General features: G+C 43.4%; 1 long non-coding RNA gene across 1 annotated transcript; it reads left to right on the plus strand.

Moving 5' to 3' along the window:
* Positions 1-710: 710 nt before the first annotated feature.
* LOC141423948 (uncharacterized) lies at positions 711-5,611 on the plus strand. Its single transcript, XR_012448714.1, has 3 exons — positions 711-1,614; positions 2,624-2,724; positions 5,263-5,611. It is a non-coding gene; the product is annotated as an uncharacterized lncRNA (long non-coding RNA).
* The last annotated feature ends 247 nt before the right edge of the window (positions 5,612-5,858 follow it).

Raw genomic sequence — 5,858 nt, forward strand, 5'->3', positions numbered from 1 at the left:
ATCTCAGTTACCTCTGTGATGCTCGGACCCCATCACAATACATACCAAACATCATCAACCATGGTGCCTCCAAAGGAATGTGCGAACACATGCGTGTGGTGCAGAGCCGAACCACACACTGGGCTGTCCTGGTGCATGTGGGGATATCCAGGCCCAGGATCAGGAAGCATTAAGGAGCGAGTCTCAGACTCTCCCTTATCCTCCCAGCTCCACTCGGCTGAGCCCAATATGGCAGCTTTCTAACTCCCTGCCACTAGTGCTTCTCCCACTCAAGGCTGCCTGCGGACCCACAGTTGTAACATGTAAACGCTCAAAGGAGGCATGATCTCTGTGTGTACATACATGTACATTCACGGACATATACCTACCTATGCTTTAGAAGCACTTACACATTTTGATCAAATGATGGAGTAAATGAGTGAAATGCTTGCCGTGTAGTCAGTAAGAGGCTCTGGCTGGGAGAAAGGCAGCTCCTTTCCCTAGGGAGACAATTACATAAAGTGCTGGTGTATACTAGTGCTCAGTTGCCTGAATTTTCCAGGGATTCTCTCTGGCCCAGATGTACATGTTGTTCTTTGGTCCTGTGCTAATCACACCTGTTTGTTTGTAGACGTCAACGTTGCAAGGAGACAGGTGAATGAAAATGCCATAATTCTGATTAACAGTCACTAAAGGTTTCCTTCAATGCCTTTGCAGTGTGGGAGGTGTGGAACTTGCAGCCACTTTCTGTACTGAGGTCCCAAGTCATGCCACAGCTTCCCTAATTTCAGCTCATTTTAAAAAGTGATAAGAAGACTGAGCTATGTGTAAGACAGCTGAGAAAACACAGAGGAACTGTTAATAAAACATCAGAGGGGAGATCAAAAAGATTCAGTACACCAGCAGGCGACTGGGAGGGAAGATAGCCATGTGCCACAGGACCTAAGGAGCTTCAGGCTGCGAGTGACCCATCATCATGGACAACACAGAAGAGCACAGGATGGGAAATGTGAACCAGTGTATGCTTTGCCACTCCCTGGGATACCACACACAATTCTCTTTCTGTCCTATTTTTCAAAAGAAGAAACTGTTTTCTATACATTTGATTTTCTCTCAGTGACTACTAGTAAGTTTACCTGCACAGGTATCTTATCTTCTGGAACATAACTCTGATTGCTCTCACAAAGATTTGCATGTGTTCTAATTAAGTGCTGTATCTGAGATGGTTGAGAGTTTAATTATGCTCAATATAACTTTCAAATAAATAAATGGACAAATAAATAATAAGACAAACAAACAACATATTAACTAATGGCTTTGAATGCTTGTCTCTTGGGATGCTTAGTCTGGGAGCCCAGCCACCATTCTAGTGGAAGCTCAAGCCACTTTGTGGTGAGGACCACATGAAGAGGACCCAATTGTCAATACCAGCTTGCCAGTTCTGTGAATACACTAACTTGGAAGTGGATCAAGTTGGACCACTCAACTTTTGCTGTGGAGATGCTCCCAGCTTCCTTGCCGAGCCCTGTTCAAACAGCCGCAAAACAGTGACCAAATTAAGTATGTCTGATTTTAAGGCACGAGGCTTTGGAGCGATGTGTTATGTGGCAACAGAGAGCTGCACCAGATGTCTGAGTGAGTATTGCAACACAGAATCATGGAAGGCAAAGTCAATTTGCTGTTGGGGCTAAGCTTGCATGGTGTTCAAATTTAGGACATCAAGTTTGTTGTCTATTAGGGGGTGGCATCTACTCATTGGTGGCTGCGCAGGTGAAATGCAGTATTTAATAAGATATGTAAAATGTGTACAGGGGACTTTGCACGGGGGCCTCTTCAACAGTGGTGGGTTCCATTTTCCTTCCCTAATCACCTTTCAGGAGGTCAATAGATTTATTGGTGCTTTCAGAAGTGACTAAAAACCCACAAGAACTTGGGAGAATCATTGGTTCAGATGACAGAAAACGTGTGTGTGTGAAACCTCGGGGGACTCAAGGATGGGAGAGAAAGGACTTTCATACGATTTCACTTCTTTTTTTGGCAGTATTGGGTTTTGAACTCAGGACCTGCCAAACAGGTGCTCTACCACTTGAGCCACACCCTACTCTTTTTTGCTTTAGTCATTTTTCAAGTGAAGTGTAGCTTTTTTTCTCCCTCTTAGGTCAGCGTCAGACTACGATCATGTAACAGGGATTACAGCTTTGAGCTGCCACGTCCAGATTGCTTGCTGAGGTCAGTTCTGACTAATATTTTGTCTGGGCTGGCCTTGAGCTATGATCCTCCTGATCTCTGTCTTCTGAGAGCCACTGGGCCTGGGCATCAGGAAACAAAAAAAGTTATTTTAACAAAAGTGGCCTGGAGACAGAATTTATTTTTTATTTTATTTTATTTATTTATTTTTTACAAAAAGGCTTTTCAAAGCTAGACATTCTGGAGCAGAGCAGACCCTATGACAAAACAGGCTGCAAGTGACTTGTGTTCCAACACTTGTTGTTTAATGAGGCTCTCACCAGAAGGAGCACTGTCCCCTGCCCCTCTGCTGGAGGCCTCATTGCATGGCTGTGTTGAGGGGTGTGGGTCCTAAGAACGCCCTGACACAGCTCTTGCACCTGTGATCTCAGTGTCCACAACCATGTGTTTCCTGCAGCTTGGAGGGTAGAGCAGATGTGGTCAACAAGTGGCTGTCTATTAATGGCAGCCCGTCTTCTTGGCATGCTGGACAGTCAGCCCATCACCAGCATAAAGGAGGTAAGAATGAGCCTTATTGCCCATTCACACACAGTGCACTGTTTTTGTCTTCCTTGGCTGTGATAAGGTGATCAATATGGCTCGGCCCAGTGTGTTCTGGCAGAATTGCATCCTGGGAGGCAGGCATGGCTTCCTGCCATCTGCTGTCACAGCTCAGACATTTAGATATTTACTAAACATTCCATTAACCATCTTCCTAAAAAGGGCGTTTGGAGCATAAATTAGCATTCACTTTTCTCTTCCCTGGGAGGAACTCATGTGTGCAACATTGCTATTTCTAACCTCCTCCATCTTGCCAGGGGATTCCCAGTGTCAATGAATTGCTGAGGGAGGTGGACACTGGGGTACAAGGTGTGCAGAGATTTGTCCCATTTGTAAAGGGCATTGAATGGGCTGAAATGCCACATTCCCAAAGGGCAACCTCAGGAATGCCAGTGCCACACAGCAAATGGTAGTCACCAGCTGGAATGGCCTTTCTTGAGGACTAATTTGTTTGGAAACCCTGAACTTGCTCCTGTGATAAGATGTTTGGCACCACCCATGCCTCTACTGACTAGCTGCTGTTTTCACTCAAATATGAGTGGCTGCCTTATAGTATACATAAACACATTCACTGTTAAATGTTCTGCAGAGGAAAGGGCATTCTCAGCACAAAGGGAGGGTAAATTCCACTGTCCCTGGGTGGGACTAGACATAGTGATGTTTGGCATCTTGTCTATGCCTCAGAGGCAGATCACAAGACACCCTCATGGGCTCCTTAATCACAGGCATTTCTGTGCCACTCTAGATGAAGAGGAAGTGGTGCAGTGGAACTTTATTCTCCCATGTGATTAAGGTCTTCTTGTTGGTACCCTACTAAATTGTTATTTGACATTTAAGCAGATGTACCCAATGACAGTGTACCAAATGTTGAAACTCACCAGTCAGCTGAATCTACCATCACAGAGGAAGTTTCTAGGATGTAGGAATAAGTCTGAATTTTGTTTAAAATGTGAGCACTGTTATAGTTTTTGGTGGTAGATTTTAAGTTCAATTGATTGCTTCTGTGATAATCCTACTGTGTACATGAGTAATTTAAAGTACTTGCTCCCTTTCTGCCGTGAATAGTAGGTGATAAGCATGGCCAGCATGAGGTACTATTGATTGTAGTCACCGTGGTGAAGGTGGCTTGGTGGCCCTAACACTAAAAGTGATGCTGCCAGATTATATTTTGTGATACTAGATGTAAATTTATACTTCATCTCTCAAGAATAATTTTTAAATATAAAATACTAAACTATTAGATTTTTACTCAAAGCTGTGCCTGCAATACTTATACGATTTTTCAAGTCAATATTCAAATATTGATGATAAATTCAAGTGACCATGCTCAGTCCATAATGCTGGCATTGCTGGTGGGGTGTGATGGTGGCCATGTTCACAGTGCAGGGACCCAGAAGGCCCTCTGACGTACGCATCTGACTAATGTCCTGCTAACACCAACAGACGCAAACAGCAGATGCTAGTCAAACACTGAGGCCACTACTGCTTTTACTGAAGGCTGGTTCAGGTTCTCTTGGGATGTCTGGCTACCCTACAAAGTGGGGCATCATGGCCAAGCTTGTTCTGCAGATGAAATGTTTAGACTGAATGCTGCATTGTTTTATGTTTCTTTTTTTGAGTTACTTAATTTTTCCTCACTTTAATGATAAGCCAACATTAATTCAGCTTCATCCTTGCTCATACAGTTTTTCCATAATTTTTTGGTAATTCTTCAGTGTGTAGTGCTGCTATTTGAATAAATAATTCTCCCTTGAAGTTCAATATCTCAGCCTCAGGATATATACACTGCATCTTACATGTAATCCACCACATACCTTGTTCCACTAGTGCTCAGTTACCTACAGTTCTGCCTCCCCAAATTTGCTCTTACCGTGATGACGCACTTGTGTTACCCTTATTGTGAACTTGTGTTTTCGTAAGTTGGGTTTGCATCTCACAGACCCTGGGAGGATCCCAAGGAAACAGCATGAGTGAGCGGAATATGATTCTGGAAGGGAAGAATCATCACTACAGAGAGGGCTCCCACTAAGTCTGGGCCACACCTCAGGACTGTTCCACTGGAGGACAGGAATGCTGGCTCATTGCCACACAGAACCCCAGCTGCCCTGCTGTTCCAGGCTATGTCTTCTTGTACCTCAGCAACCTGCAGCCTGAGTGTGTGGAGCTGTCCGCCACCGCAGTGCTGACGTGGCCTATCCCTGTGATTTACGAAGACAAGCGCAGAGAGACCACTGGGTTATTTTTAAGATTATAAAATGTGGTTTATAATACAATGAGAAGCCTTGTGAGGACATAGACTTTTGTTTAAGGTTGTATCTCCTGTGCTACAATGGTAGAAGACAGTAGATTTTTGTTAAACAGATACATAATTAGGTGTATGAACTTATATATTACCTTTTATAAAGTGAATAATAAGTGTTCTTAATATTCTGTCAAGAAGTCTACTTCAACAGTCTGTTCTTCTCTAATTCTTTGTCACGTGACTTCTTTTTCCAGATAAGAGAGAAAGGGTATCAAAGGGCCCACCAGACAGAAAACTGCTTTAAGTCATCCTCACTAGCTGTATTTGACCAGGGTTGGAAATCTTGGGACCTGAAGCAGTGAGATACTGGACAAGAAGGGTTTTCTGGAAAGACCTAACAAAGGCATTGTGAAATCTCTTTGTATGTTTGAATGACAAAGACTTGTACACTCACCTTGCCGTTTAATTTTTACAACCCGATTTTGTGATAAATAACACCTGTAAAATTTAATCATAATAAGAACTGGAGTGGCTTTGTCTTGTTTTTAATCTTCACTACTCTTCTCCCTGGGATTGCTGGTGGAAATTATTCAGTGCTCTGGCCCATGGCACACAAACACATCCTTCTCCAAGCAGAGACTCTGTATAAGCTTAAAGGAGTTTATTAAATTAGAATGTGGGATGTGATTTCATCCAAGCAATAAAAGCTGCAGCTGCTTTTAAAGAAATGAAGCTGTGTTGTAAACGATTTCTCTGTCACCTGTAAGAATAATGCCAGTCAGAGATTCAATCTTCCAGTCTGCCAGAGCAGGTGCTCTGTTTCAGAGATGCTGAGCTCCTGGAGGGCCTT

This window comes from Castor canadensis, chromosome 6 (assembly GCF_047511655.1).
Source record: "Castor canadensis chromosome 6, mCasCan1.hap1v2, whole genome shotgun sequence".
NCBI classification, from domain to species: Eukaryota; Metazoa; Chordata; class Mammalia; order Rodentia; family Castoridae; genus Castor; species Castor canadensis.